Raw genomic sequence first — 16,243 nt, forward strand, 5'->3', positions numbered from 1 at the left:
AGCTGTACTTTAGCAGAGAGAGAGAGAGAGAGGGGGGGGGGAAAGAGAAGGAGAGAAAGAAAGGAAGGGAGAGAGAGAGAGAGAAATTTTGTTAGTAGTCTCAAATTAAATTAAGTTATATAATAAAATCTTTAAAAATAAATTAAGATCAAACGTAGGGAGATGTGACAGGAATTACGTATGATCGAATTACGTATATTTATATTAAGATATATTGATGACGACATATTTAAATAATAAGTGGAAATGTGATAGGCATTGTATATTCAATTTAATAATTCTCGTTATCGTACATCTGAATTTGAAGCTTCTTTTAATTTAAATTTAATATAAAAAATGCATCTATTATAATCAATTGCTGTATAATATTTGTTCTGCCTTCTTTTACACTATTTTTCATACTACTTCATTGCTCTATATCGTCGGATATCTTCCTGATTTCTCTGTAACGTAGATACAGGTATAAGATTATATTAAATTAGGGAGATTAAATTAAGATTTTAAATTTGACTTAATTAAAGTTACCTAAGTTAAATTAGGTTAAGTTATATATTAAAATCAACTGCAAAGTTGTTGCCTCAGCATTCGCTTACACACACTTGTGACATATTTTTTACTTGTCATGTATTTCTCTTTCCTTCTCGTGTGCCGTTAACTGACCAATAAAGTAATATTATTATTGTTACAATTATTATTATATTACAAATACGTAATTACAGATACATACGTGCTACGTTGATCCACGTAAAGACGGAAACCGTTATTCATAGACAAAATCGTTCATAGACACGCCAGATATACGTACATATCTGTAATTTGAGTAGATGCATATACATTGTGTCCACGTAAGGTATTTGTATTGAGATTCCCCGGCAAAACCGCTGTTGCGATGCAACAGAGCCTAATCGGCAAACAGACGGAGATCAGCGATATTGAGGGGGTGATATTCCGTTTGACTTTCGCACGCACGACTAATTTTTTGATTACCCCGTACTTGGTCGCGCGATGCGCCTCCGCACTCATAAAGCGGAAAATTAGCGTTCGACGTGAAACGCCGTTTCGAATATCCACTTTCACGATCAGAGGTGGCGGTTTCGGCCTCGTCATTGCAAGAGCGCGTCCTCGTGCGCCAGTTGCACCTGTCGATGCTCCCGAAAATTAATTGCGCGCGACGACGCGTTTATTGTTGCGGCGGGGGAAACAGCGACCCCGATGATCGTCTCGTGATTGGGACGAGCTGTTTGCCAGCGCACAATTTGATACGATGACGAAACACTAATACAATGGGATACTCTCTTACTTTCTTACCGTGATCATTCATACAAAATGTCATGCGTCTAACGAAGCACTTTATAGTCGCAGATATTAGGTGAACGGTGACTGTTAATGTTGAGGCATTAATAGTCACGGGGTTGCTTCATTTCAGATTGCTCCCTACCATGAGGATATTTACGGATAAATAAATATCGTTTATCAGTTGACTAATATACCCCGCCTCTGGGTTCGATCGAAATCAAATAAAATTTTATTTCAGGAGAAATTTTCGTATATTTTTGCATTTGTTGTAAGAGAAAAATGTATCTCCCTTATTAATTATTAATAAAAATTTTATTATTGATCAATATCTATATATTCACATATACAATACATTGTATTTACCATCGTCAAAAATTAATTTACAAAATCGCGGCGATCGCAATAACCGCCAACGGATGAACGGGCCTCGATATTGGCCGGTAATATACCATATTATTTAGCTCGCTGGTAGAGTTGAGACAACACAGCCGTGATTTTAAACTCCTGACAACACGATTAATCCCATTAGCAAGGCACGTACGCGCACGCATACCCCGCACCCTTCTCTCCGGAATCGCGCCGTCATATTAAAAATCATGGTAACGTTATCTTATGGGGTCCGGAGTCGTGAATAATACAATAACGCTTCTCTCTCTCCCTTGCTTCGAGCATATGTCCGTCGGATCCGCGATTCCGAGGGGTACTTCGCGAAGCCCTTCGGCCAGGGGTCGAGAGAGTAGGGACCACCCTTTCTGTCGAAGGGAACGACCCAAACCAAGAACCCTAGTCCTTGTCCTGTGGACTCACATGCATCGTTACCGGCGTATCTCCCGCGTCATTACGTGGGAAGGATATTTTAATTTCGAGCACGACCCTCTACCTAGAGTCGTCCCATTGGTCGTTCCTTTTTTTTCGGGGCGTGACTATCCTCGTGTGGTCCCGATAGTAGCCCAATCTTTGTGGCTATGGCTGGCCAGAATTTTTCTTTCGAGAGCGGACCTCGCGAGGCAGCGATTTCGCCGAGCTCAACGAAGCGTCGCGATTTTTAACCGGTAACAGCCGCAGCGCGACATTTCAGAGTGTTAATATTAGTTTGAAATGTTCGAGACATTAATGGCGGTTTATCTTTCCAATTACAGACATAGTTCATGAAGAGCTTTCGTTAATCTATCATTTAGGGAAATTGACAGCAACTACGCGCGGGTAAATTTGACGACCTATCCATTCTAGTCGGAAGATACGTTATCTTGCTTCTTCCCGTTGGGTTTAATCGGCCATGCAGCGCGAATAATCTTCGACTCGATTTCGATAAGAGATGCTCGACTTCTCGAGAACTGAAATCCAGCATCGATCGACGCTCCAGAGCTAATTGAATCAAAGCGACCTGTATCTCGGGAAGCTCGGCAATAATCGTACGACGTGGTCACGACAGAATTCGACCGCAGCTAATTTGAGGTAAGATCAGCATTGATAAGTGATAAGAAGATTTGAAATATTATCAATATTCATATGTAGCTGACACGTTTCTTTCATTGTCAGAACGCGAAAGTCAATCTGGCTTCTTCGCAAGTGACCTACTTGCAAAGATCAGTTGTTAAAAATTTTCTTTTATATCATTACAAAATCATAGGTAGCGAAAGAAATATACTGAACAAAAAATACGATTCATTGTAGTATAAAATTCGATTCTAGAGAGTATAGTGTAGCAATACAGCTGGCAAATATCGTCGATCAATTATTATCATTCTGAAATTAGTGTAATCTCATATATTTCTAATACAACCTAATCTAACCTCATATATTTCTAATACAATTCGCTGTATGCATGCTTGACCTAAAGATTGATCTTAGATTCCTGAGAGACCTAAGTGTCAGTTGGAAAGCTCTCACGTCGCAGGAACGTCGGGATAATCGTCGTGATGCACGTATACGGTTCAGCTTAATCGGTTTGACGAACTCACCCCCGCTGTGGAATCTTGAAGGTATCCTACTGCGAGGCAATATCGACGGTCGTCTTGCGAAGCACTAGCGAAATGCTCGAGGCTGTAGGCGGGTTAAATATTTAGAGACACGCGGTAACTGATTTCAAAAGGTGCAAGTTGAAAATGTATTTTGCGTCGTGGAGTTGGAAGTTGCCGGATAAAATGGCTTTTCCGCGATTATTTCGACAGCGAATATACTTTTCTCTCTCGTGTCGGTCGTAATCTCCTAATGCACTCCAGAACTTACATAAATTTCGACAAACCCATTACGCAAGTGTCACATTTTGGTTGAAAAACCAATATGAACTGCGAGGAGCTGCCGGTGACGGCAAGGCGAACCGGTTAACGAGTCGGAAGTGAAAACTTTTATTCCTAACTTGCGCAAATCGCATTTCGACTTCTCGCCTCTCATTTCGTATTTTCTCTACTTCCCGCATCAGCAAGAGTTTTCTCATATCAGCGGCTGACTAGCCGCCTCTACACCGCACAGTATACTGGAATGCGAATTTTCGCCCGAGAAGCTACTTCCATTTCGATGATACTTTATTGCCGGGACCGATTGAAAACACCTCTTCGAAAATGTCATCGCTGCGACAGATATTTCTCGCGCGGGCGGCAGTTAGAACGGATATAACGGACTATAACTTCACGCCAGGCCGCGTTTTCGTGTATTGGCAAACGAGATTCGGACGCGATCGGTAAAAGTTTCGCGAGCTCCTCCATTCTCGGGCGCGTCATAAAAGATCGCGAGTATGCAATAGGAGAAACATGCGGCGGGTTACTTTTATCGGTGTCCCCGGGATAAATCTCATTTTAACTTCTCTCCGTGGTAATACGAGCCCGACGAAACTCACGTTTGATGTCAATCTTGGCTGACAACTCGGATATTCCTTCTCGCCGTTTTTCAATCGGTCACGACCGGCTACGCTGAAAGTTTCGCCAGCAAACTGTCGTGCATCATAAAAGATCCCGTTGCGAACTTTTCGCATTCGCGTCTAATCGAATAAAAGTCATCCGCCCATTTTCTGAGTCGACGAGTTGAGTTTCTCATTTAACTCGAAAGTAATCACGAGTAATTGGTATTTCCTATAGATCAAGAAATGTGTGGAATTCACTTTTTCATCTTTCGACGTAGCGTGTTTAATTAATCATACTTTCACGGTAACGTTTAATTAACAATTCAATGAACAATCAACACTGTCGTTTGACAAGTGGCTCGCGCGACATAGCCGAGAGATTTTCCTAGTTATTTTTGTTCTAAAATTAGTAGTCTAACATGATTTGCCTTTTAGATTTGTATGACATAATATGTTCGCTTCGATAACTTCGAATGTCGCGTAACCCAACTTGCGGGGGCAGATCGATGAAGAAGATTTTACGCACTGATAGCTCCGTAAATTTGTCTTTATACCGGCTCCTATTGGCGAAAAAATCAAAGATGGAGCACGATATAAAACGAAGGATCCTGCAAGATGTACGCGATAAAGCGTAACATAATGAAAACAGTGAACAATAATCCTTAGCCCCTCCTGTGCGTGATCTGTGGAACCCTTAATCTCATCCCTTCGATACCTCCATCGAAAACGATCGAAGATCAGGAGAGATCGAGTCGTCTTTCTTTCCGCGATATATACACACGAGGACATTCTGGAGATCAACGTCTTCGACAAACTCTCTTTCGTCGGACAGGAGTCCTTACTCCTTTCACCATCGATGGCGATCCCTTAACCCTCCACCACCCCCTCCCACTCATCGCGATGGAGCTTCGGAAATTAGGCTCCGGCTCATTTCACCCGGCGGAAAAAACCCGTGCATTCTCCGTGCAGAATGCAAGCGTACAAAGGAGCATTCCATTCGAGTCGAACAACCCGCGCCTTTGGTTATCTATGTGAAAGGATGGAGAAGAGAGCAGGAAAAAAAAAGAGCGGCGCCGGCCGCTCGACTGTGTATATGATCATGGGAATGGCAAATACGATTTCGGATATTCCCCATTGCTGCCACGTCGGGCAAATAATTCGGTTATAGCCGAAAGGGCGAGGACTCGCAAAAATCCTTTATGGTCCTTCAGCTACCGGATTCTCCTCCTCCTTCACCGCCGTCGCATTGTCGACGTGATGCACAAAGACGCTGCGCGCCAATCGCGGCTGCGACAGTTTGTTTTACTTACGTCGATGCAAACCGGCTAATATCGCGAATCCTTTCGGCAGATGTCGAGTGACCATATCATATACTTATTTCTGATAAAAGTATGATAAAAATACTTTTTCTTTTGAATTCTCTCTCCGTTGCAGTTGTGTAACATCGGGTATCTCGTATACCATCAGTAGTTCAGCTCGTGTCATGACTAATTACTGTGCAAGTCTATGAGCAGCGGCTCGCAGTCGTGATCACTTGATGTTCTCCAAGCTTTATCGAAGAAAGCATGCCGTTGTGCAAACGAGTGTACACTTCTTTTCAATATGATTCAGATACTTCTTTCCGTGCAGCACGAAACGCCGATGAAACAACAGGTGAACTTGATTTGATTAATTGCCAGAATGGTCTCGGAAGAGGCTCTGGCCACATATCAATCGTCACAGAAGAATCTTCGATTGAATCGAGTGAATTTATATCAATAGCCAATTAAGCGGCCCTTCACTAAATTTGCTAAGCTCAATCATCGGTTAAATAACCCTTAATTAAATTTGTTAAGTTCAATTATTAATTAAATAGTCAATCGTCAATCAGATCGTTCTTAATTGAATTAAAATCAATCGTCAATCAAGCGGCCTTCGATTGAATTCATTGAAGTCAATTATCAATTAAACGGTCTCCAATTGAGTTGGCTCATATAAACTGCCAATTAAACATGATAATTAATTAAAAAAGTAATTACTCGCAACTCTACTGAGATTTTAAGAGATTTCTTTTCCGACGAGACACGGGATCGCACAGAAACAATTCTCAACGGAGTTGATCGCGCGCTTTTTCGAGTCGCTTCTTTTTTCTCCTTATATTACTTAAAGTGATTTTGATCACTTGAAATAAATACATCAGATTTGTTATCGTAGTCTCGTAATTAGCCATTTTAAGATGCCAAAGAGTCGAAGTTCTTGTCTCGTTATTGTCTCGGGAGTGACTACTCTGTCAGCTGACTCCGTCAGCTTATTTTTAAAAGGTAATAAATCCGTTCTCGGCGATGAAAGTCGCGTAAGAAGTTTACCCTCAAAAGTAACTTACTCGTCTACTATTCGACGAACCCACCGCGGGATATATAACGATTTCAAAGTTTCTCTCTACCAAGTAGAAAGTTCCTTCAGTTCGATAGAGTAACTTCCGTGACCGTTCTAGAGGAAAATTAGCCATCCCAGAAATTTGATGTTATCGTTGTCGATCTGGAAAGACGCGGGCCAGCCTTCGCTATTTTTTTCTTCTCCCTATTTTGGTGATTTTTTTCTTTTTTCTCGTCTTTTTTCTCGAGGGGAACCCTTGTTTTGCCACGATTGAGGACACGTGTGCTATTAGCCCCTTCTCAACGAGAATCCCCTTGTCAACGAGAAAGAAGATTCTCTCCCTCGCTTCTATTATTAGCCTCTCTTGTCTCACGTAAATATATTCATATAGTTATGTCGATTTGAAAATGCAGTGTGCATTTTTGTAATAATAACTTTACACTATCCTTGGCCTTGTTTAGTAAGAAATTATATGGCATCGATGTTAAAGGATACTTTCGGGACTGTTAGGTAAATGCTGATACTTGCGTATAGAAACTTGCGACGGATTTCCCTAATAAGGAAACTTCTTAGCTTTGGGATCCTTACCTCGGTTGAAACTTTGTACTGGTCTCAGGTAGGAATTTAGTTACTTTCCTTTTCTCTTTGAAGCTACCGGCTAAATCTTAAAGGTAACGTGACAATATTACGCGATCGCAGGCACGTTGATAATTGCGGTAACACCGATATGGATATCCGTTAATCTTGAAGCACGTTGAGAATACGTGATGAAGTAAGCGCAAGATAATAATAATGATAAAAGGAAATGTACGAAGAAGGACTTATATCGAAAAAGTACGTTGAATATCCAGGCCAATTGTTATTTCGCCATTCAAGTATATCTGCAATTAATCGGTTATGTCAATCGCAGAATATACTATGAAGACTATTTATTTAGCTCAGAAGAGCGAAAGTGCACCGATGGTCTTTTGTCGGCGACGTTGCAATATTGTTTCGCGCTGCATTGTCGATAACAATGACCGGTCCCGCGGCGTAGGATCATCCTAGCGTGGATCATTCGGTAATTTCACTTTGTTACGCATGTTTCATTCTACGAAGGGAGGTTTCCCTTCCTTCTCTTTTCTAACCCTGCTTTCACCGCTTTTCTCGCGACTGTCCAGTTTTCTTTTCTCCCGTTCTCTCTCACTCTCTTCCTTTCGTAATTTTCGCGTTTATCTCTCTCTCTCTCTCTCTTTCTTTAACTCTTTCTAGTTATATTACATTTAAGAATTAGCAGTATTATATATATCTAACTATCTAAAGTAACTGTCTTAAATGTAGTTTGAAGAATCCTTTGTCTTTGCCGCTCAACTACCAGTTATTTAATTTAAAACCACATCTTTTCGTTCTGTCCTTTGCCCGTTATGCCACTTGATTATTTTATAGTTTAGTTTATTATTATTTCTGCTTATGCTGCACAGTTTTTAATGTCATTTGCTAAGAATAAAAAATAATAGATCTGTTTCTTTCTCGTTCATAAACTATTCTATCTTTCTCATTCTTTTGCTCTAAGCGGTTGTTTTGACACGCGCCGAGAAGGAGTCCAGTTCCACATGAAAGCAACAGTCATATTCGTTCTCTTCTCCGCTTTCTTTTGAAGATTCACGGATAGTGCACGGTTTGTTGAACAACGTGAATTGAATAACGATCGTTGACCGGTACGCAGCGGGATCCACGGTGAGAGTATCATGAGACGTAATGACTGGCTCGTCAAACGCTAAAAGGTATCTCAGAAGGTACGTCGTCGAAGATGAGAGCGGCTAAGCGCATTTCCTTCTCTTTCAGGTATAACGGAATGAATTTATGTTAATACCATTTTGCGCGAGAGCGCTCATCGAGTAGGATAATACAGGCTCGCCGAAGTAATCGAATTATCGCTCCAATTTTTGTTCGCGTCTAATGGCCGCGTGTGCTGATTCGATGCTTGTCCCGCAAAGAGAATGTTCGTGACATGCAGATTTCAATTTGAATAAAAATTTGTATTTAAAATGCTTCCATTTTTCTCTCCTCTCTCTCTTTCTCTGCTTTTGGTTTTTGAATAATTCGGAATTAATTTTTCGTTTACAGAAATATCTCTGAATTTTTTTATTTAATAATTTTCGTTTAAATCATAAATAACAGCTTATTTTTTTCATATAACTTTTAATAAATTTTACTTTCTACCATAATTTCACTTTGAGATGATTGGCTTACTTTCAATTTCAGTGCCGATTCTCGTCGCTTTTAATTCAATGAACCGACGGTTAAGCCCTACGCGAGAGAGATTTCTTTTCGAGCCAGAGAAGACGGATTGCGAAGACACAACATGCGTTTAAAATAATACGAGATATACGGCGGATTCCACAAATCCATTTTTCGCAAAGAAGAAGGTAAGGAGACAGTTACCTATCTCTTAAACCGCAAAATAGGATTACATTGAGTGCCGCAATCTTTCGTATATTTTTTAACCCGCCTGCCGTCGGCGTGAAAGGCGGATTATGTATGACGAAGTAGTTCTTTCGTGGGAAAGGAAGAATTTAGTTCGTCGAAATGGATCGTTTCAAAGCAACTACAAGACACTTGAGGTTATTGTAGAACATTGTTAGTTCTCTCGACTGACTGTTACATGTTGGAGAGGCAGTCCATCTCGAGGATATTGCATATTCCTCAGGCACGTTTGTAGATATCGCGACAAAAGTTCGCCGAAGGTTTGCGAAAGTTTGCGAGATAACGTTGTCATTATTTGTCGTATGCAATTTCTGCACAAAGAAAGGAAGCCTTATGAGCAAAATTCAAGAGTCACGCAACTTTTCAAGTCGCATTTGATTGTCTGGTCATGGCCCTTTGCTATGTACTCGTATATGGCACATAACAAGATAGGAAAATGATATATCTTTTTATCAAAACATAAAAAAAATAGTATTTCTTTTACTGAATAATTATGCAAAGGAGACTTGTGAGTATAAATCAGCAAGCTCTTAAATAGGGTGTTAAAAAAGATGTTAACGTTTATATGGAAGTATCTTTTTGTTCATATAAGTATTCATTAACATTCTTGTTAAGCAAGTTCTACATATTAATATTTCTTTTGAAGCACTCTGTACAAGAACGCGTCGCATTGGGAGGCAATAATTAAAATAACCTTTATATCTCTTGTAAACTGGATGAAGAAGAAGCGGCAAGGAGACGTGTATTTTATCGCACTGGTTTTAACGATACCATCCAATCCCCTAAAAGCCAACTATTCTCCGAGCCCTTCCTAAGTGGCTTCGCGAAAAATGAACTTTGGATGACGAGGCAACGCCAGAGATATCCTTTCTGCTCCGCATTTCGCCGGCTCCCCCTTTCCCGCCGGATATTTTATAGATTCATCATGGTTCCGTGGGAAGAGACTAATAAAAAGGTCCTCATTATTCACGATCGTTGGCCGCGTCGTCACCAGCAACACGGTAGTATACATCGTAATTTTAAACATCAAGTAATAATGATTAGTTGAATAAAAAGGAGATGAGAAAGTCAATGTAATGATTGTTACAAAAAATTGCATTAATCCAATAATCATTGTACAAGATTAATTTAAAGAGAGAAGTTTACTACAAACGTTAATTAGCTCGCCGAAGAAAGTCGCTGGTGAAACGTGAAAGGTGAAGAGGAGCATGTAGCGAGGGTTTTCTCAGGGTGGCGTTTCGTGCCGCTCCAGGCTAAGGGGAGTTCAGAAGTCTCATCAAAGTCGACTTCTCTCGGGGACGATTGCTCGAAAACTTCGTTAAACTATTCCGCCCATTTTCCCACCGACGATCAAACCTCATTTCGACCTCCGTTGCGTCGGACAATGGGCGAAAATTGCGATTTAACTTCGTTGCGCGAGCGCTATTGCGCTTACGACCACGTGTCGCCGTGTAATGCACGCGTGCCGGGATAATAACTGATCGAAGACGCCTCTTGATGAAAAGTACGTCACGTTGTGCTAACGGACATATTGTCGCCTCGCGATGATTGTATTATCATCATGACTAAGAGAGCTAGGTGTTTTGAAGGGAACCAAATTGTCGACAGTAAACGCATCTTGTCGTGATTCGACCGTGTTGCAACACGTGTCGTGGCATAACAATAATTAACTCTGAATTCAGGGTGAATCTGAAGAAATGATGGTAGAATAAAAACACGAGACAGATGTAAAATTCATAGAAATATACGAGTAACAAAGAATTAAAGAAATTCTATTGTATTTTTCATGTTATTTTTTTGAAGAAAATACACTTTGCCAGCTATATAAAATACAAAAGGTACCTTACTGTGTGTGTATTGAAATAGATTACCCGGCGAAAGCTTAATTATAACACTTCATATTATTAACTTTCAACTATAATTTTAACTTCTATTTTTAGCTTCTTACACTTAACTTTTATACCGGTTTTTCATTCGCGCAAGGTTACGTGTATTAAAAGATATAATGAAAACAAGTGCTTTTTTTATTATCACCTGATTCAAATTACCGCTTTAAGGATGAAAAGGTTAGAAAAGGTAACGCGCAACAAAAAAAGAGAAAGAAAATGTGTGATAGAGGAAAGGTAGCGACATCGTTTTTATCGGTATTATTTGTCTTTCAACTGCTACAAAGTAAATCCGTTTACAGCAGTCTGTTTCAAGGCTGTTTGCGCAATAATTTTCATGCAACGTCTGCATTGTTTGTTTATTGAGCGTGACAATACATAAATTATTCAAGCTGACGAAAACGCACTGTAGAATATTGAAAGGGGAGATTTCAATATCAATAGGCCGGGACATTATAGTGTTGAAAGAGATTATTCAAATGTATCGGTAATCGATATTTTCGTTTTAATTGCAAGTATATTTTCTTAGAAATATTACATATATTTTAACAAAACAGAATATAGCAAAAAAGGCTATAGTTAAATTCACATTGAGTTCATCTGAAAATCGAATTTACTTCAAAATCAAGGAGAACTGTTGCCTCAGGATCTTGAATTTAAACGATATTTTCGATATATATTTCGACAGATATTTTCGATAAATACAAGGTATGTATGCACGAGTTTTTAAAAGAACGTAGAAGAAACGGATGTTGAAGTGCTCAACCCATTATATCCGCGAGTTCTCGATACTCACCAGACAACTTGGGGGATACACAGGCCCTCGCCGATCGGCACGGAATCATTATCATTCTATCCAGGTGCGCGCTCATTCGCGTATTCAGAAGCTCGTAGCATCCCCGTGGGAGGGGACAATCGGCGACACGAGTCTATAAAATCCCATAAACATCCCCAAAGAGCACACACACAAGGGGCGGTCGCCACTGAAAGGAATAAAATATCGCTTTTTGCGGCAATTTTACGGCAATTTTCCGAGCCGCTGGAAACCATGTCGCGCTCGCTGTGTTGCACCAGGTGTTGCTCGATCCTGATACTCGCGTCTTCTCGAGAAGTAGCCACCAGTAGTATCCTCCTGACGACCGACGATTAATAGCCGGAGAGAGAAAGCCGCTTAGAGACATTCTGGTGGTTTCCAACAAAAACAGGTATAGCGATGTAGAAAGCGCGTGTGTCGCTCGAACAGCCAATGATCCGTGTGATCGCATTCATTCTGCTACTGGACGACACCAAGGTACCCAGACTTACGTGTCCCACCTTTGTCACCGCGATTCTCGTGATTTATCGTGGAATTATGCTAATCAAAGGTACTTAGCGAGCTCGTTAACATTAAACCGCGCGCGGAACGTCGCGTTTAACATAACCACCAAGTGGTCCTCGTTATTATTGAAATCATTGTAATAACGCCGAAGCCGTCGTCGTAATTAGTTCCTCGTTATTATTGCATTATCGTGTCTCTTGTTCATACGTAATAACATTCAGCGGTGCGCCAAATATTAATCGTGAATTTATTATGGAGTCTTGTCAGCGTTGACAGGAGATTCGAGCGCGATTATCGCGTTTGAGATATCAACGCTCGGCTTTCAGTCATTCAGTGGAGCAATCGTTGTTTCGGGCTACGCAGTATGTAAAACACCAACGCCCAAATGTACTTATTAGCTGGAAATTACATGTATATGTGTCCACTTCGCGCAATATCGTGAATTCCTGTGTCATATAGTTCGCCAACTAAATTAATGTCACGGATTAAAGTAATTGCTCGTAATGTCTATAATTCTGAAGACATCTGCGATATTATTTTCTACTTAAAGTGCACGTATAATCACAAGTAATTATACGTTTCCTCTACATGTATAATTATATATTTTCTAATAAGATGTATGCAAATAGCTCACATAATTCACTTTAGGCAAACATCTCCGAGAATTCTCAAGATATCGTCGAAATAATGAAAATTTGCGCTCGGTTCTCATAACGTTCTAATTGTAGCAAAGGAGATATGACGGTCCGTGGAGGAAAAGTATGGTATAAAATTACGATGTCGTGTCATTAGTGAACTTTAACGTTCTCTGTTAGTAGCTTATCAAGTATTTTCGCCAGGAGAAATTATAATTTTTCATGACTTTCTAGTTGCTAATTAAAACTTTTGACCCGTAGGATCGACGTTAATATATATGCCTGCGCGACCCGACATCAGTCAACTAATTACACCATTATACTTCCACTCCAGCCGGTCTCGCAGAGTAGACGTCGCGTTTTATTAAATCAGTAAAGGGTATCTCTTCTGAAGTGCACACGCGAAACATAGAGACTCAATTATTCTAAGACGAGAGAGACACACGACACGAGCTGCTCTCGTACCACATATTACACAGGAATATAGTGAGTCAAATATCGAAAATACATTTAGAGGGTGAGAATTAATTACATCAGAGCCCAGCGCTATACAAGAAGAAAAGGAGCCGTGCACCTGTGAGTGTGCATGTATATGTAGCGTGTAGCCGAGTATCTTAGAGTTGATTGGTCCCACAGCAACTTTTCAAGCGACTTCTCAATTACAGTGGACACACATATATCACTTGTAACCGGCGAACGAGATCGCGTGGAGTTCCTACCAACGTATGTTCAATACGTCGCCCACGGAGCGACGTTATCAGCGACTGACACGACTAACATGCTGTACCGCACGTCGGGGACACGACGTCGCTCGTCGTCATTGAAATCGGACAGGTAATATGTTCCATTGTAGTACATAAGTACCTACATGGTCAACTTCCTCGTTACGTCAGCGGGATGCGACATAACGACATAAAGTACACTGCCGATAACGCTTCGGCGACGGGTTGTATTTCTCGCATGAGGACCGCTTACAATGTGAATATTCATTATTCTCGATTATATTTTGAATTCTAAATACGGGAAGTGGACGACTATAGAGTATGGTTTCCAGAACCTAGTTGAGGGGTCACATCGACATTCAAATCCGACAGTGCTTCTGGATTGCTTAGTTCGAGATACGAAGTGAAGGGCGGGAGATTTAATGAAAAATCGAAACGGGACTATTCGATTGCGAGAGAAAGGGAAAGCAGGAGAGAGTCCTTTGACGGCGATTTATTTACGCGATTTGAATGGCACGACATCGGGCAGAAGGTACCGTACATAAGTACTTAACGTGTTCCCTCGCGACGCCGTTAACGTGTATCGAATCGCTCGCAACGTTGACAATATTCGAGCCCCTTTTACCAACGTAAACCAGGATGACCGAGAGACGCTATTCCGGACGATGCGCCCCGATATTGTGCTCGAGTGGAGTCGAGTGTCGAGTGGGGTTCGTCTTTAGTTATGGCACGTTAGTTACGCAATGCTTACTTTGCGATATATTATGTTACGATGAAAGAACGAAGTTCCTGGTGGCACATCCTGTACGTCGTTCTGCGATGCGAAGTCGGAAGAAAAAAAATTTGTACATATATTCGCGAGAATTTCACTTTCTTTCTCTCTTATAAATAGCATCCTTACCCTTTTGAGTCTGTAAATAAATCGTGACAATCTTAGAAATACTCGACGACTACAAGATAACTTTTTTAGAGACAGAATTAGCTGATTCTGTTATATCTTAATATTTTTCATGCTTATTAATCCGCGTAATATTTGATTTCGATATTGAACGATTGAGTCACGTACACAATTGAACATCACTGTGAATTCAAGAAAACAAGTTTATTCAACACGCGTCATATTGTGCCCGTCATCCCTTTAATTGAATTAAATCCGAAAGCTTAGCAGAGATCGGCAGTTTTTCCAATAATTAAATTTTATTGATTACGTCGCTGGTGCCATTGAATTTGCGCCTGGTGAGAATAGTGAGAGAATATGCGAAATAATGTCGAGGAGGAAACGCACACGTTATAATTGCCGTTTTTAATATCGACTACGGCATGTAATGTGAATAACGTATTAAATCTAGCGTACATTCTCTCATCCTACGTATCATACGAGCGATGATGAAAAGGGATCTATAAAGAGGAGCATAAGGAATTAAGGGGAGAGGGATATTCTGCCGCGTAATTTCCGACGGGCCAATGAATTACGCGATTATTGACACAAGCATATGTCGTTTTGGCGAGTTCGCGCATTATCGACGTACGTCGTTCTTTATTAACGACGTTCCTTCGCTGAAGCGCGAGCTAAAGGTCGGCGAATTGCCGACGACTTGTTTGCTCAGGCCGCCCGGGCTTCTTTCAATACCGCATCAAGCGGGATGTAATCCCTCGATATATGGGGCTCGTTTGTAACTTGTAATCTCTGGCGAAATGCTCGGCATAACTCAGAATTACGGCCCTACTTTCGTCCGAATGTCCGAAACGGCCCTACTTTCGTGAATGTCGAGAGCGAGCGCGATTTAACGTTGATATCTCCATTCGTTCTCGACTGCGAGTGGAGATAGCAGCGCTATGCAGCATTTTGCAACGCTAATCGGGGGAGGGGGGAGAGGGGGATCGATATGAGAAAAGAGAGGAAAAAAATTATCGCAGCAGTCAACGCGCACTGCTATATACTGACAATAATTGATATGATTAATCGTGTTATAATTATCAAGAGTGACGGCCGACGCGCATATTCATCGGTGATTCGATAATGAGCCTGCTCATTCCGAGTGAATAATACCATTAGTATTTTTAATCTTCGCTGAATTGCTCGCAAACACACGAATTAATCAAATGGGAAACATGCGCTTCAACTTTACTGCGACCACTTTATTGGCATTCAATCGTTGTATTGCAAAGTCGATGTATCGATTATTCGTACGCAGCAGTACGTAGCTAAATTAGTCTTCAGTATCTGAGATGCTGCCAGTATCCGAGTTCGCCTTATCCTGGCATCTACGGTAGCTATAATGAAATTATAGTCGGTCGCGGGAATTATCCCGACTGTATTCAACCGCATATACGAGCTACCGCGGCATACCGCGCCGCTGTATGATTGTTACTATAAAAGCTTCTTATCAATTACACCATGACCGATGACACTTTTGCTAATTGTGCGCTATTAATTGGATTTTATATTTGATTAATGCGTCGATAAGTGGGCGATCTTATGTTACGTTAAAGCGTCAGAATTCGTATTCGCGTGGCGTTTGACGTTAAATGTATGATTATAGAATTATTAAACAACCCTTATAGAAATATTATACTAAGAATCATTGATAATTACTTATTTTTAGTATTAAAAATACTGGATAATAAGTAATTATCAATGATTCTTAGTATGATATTTCTATAAGGGAAGTACAACTGCAATAATTTTTGCTCGTTCATTGTCGAAGAACTTGTTCCTTGACAGA

This window comes from Odontomachus brunneus, unplaced genomic scaffold (genome assembly GCF_010583005.1).
Source record: "Odontomachus brunneus isolate Ranch 3 - 2012 unplaced genomic scaffold, Obru_v1 Obru_scaffold_032, whole genome shotgun sequence".
NCBI classification, from domain to species: domain Eukaryota; kingdom Metazoa; phylum Arthropoda; class Insecta; order Hymenoptera; family Formicidae; genus Odontomachus; species Odontomachus brunneus.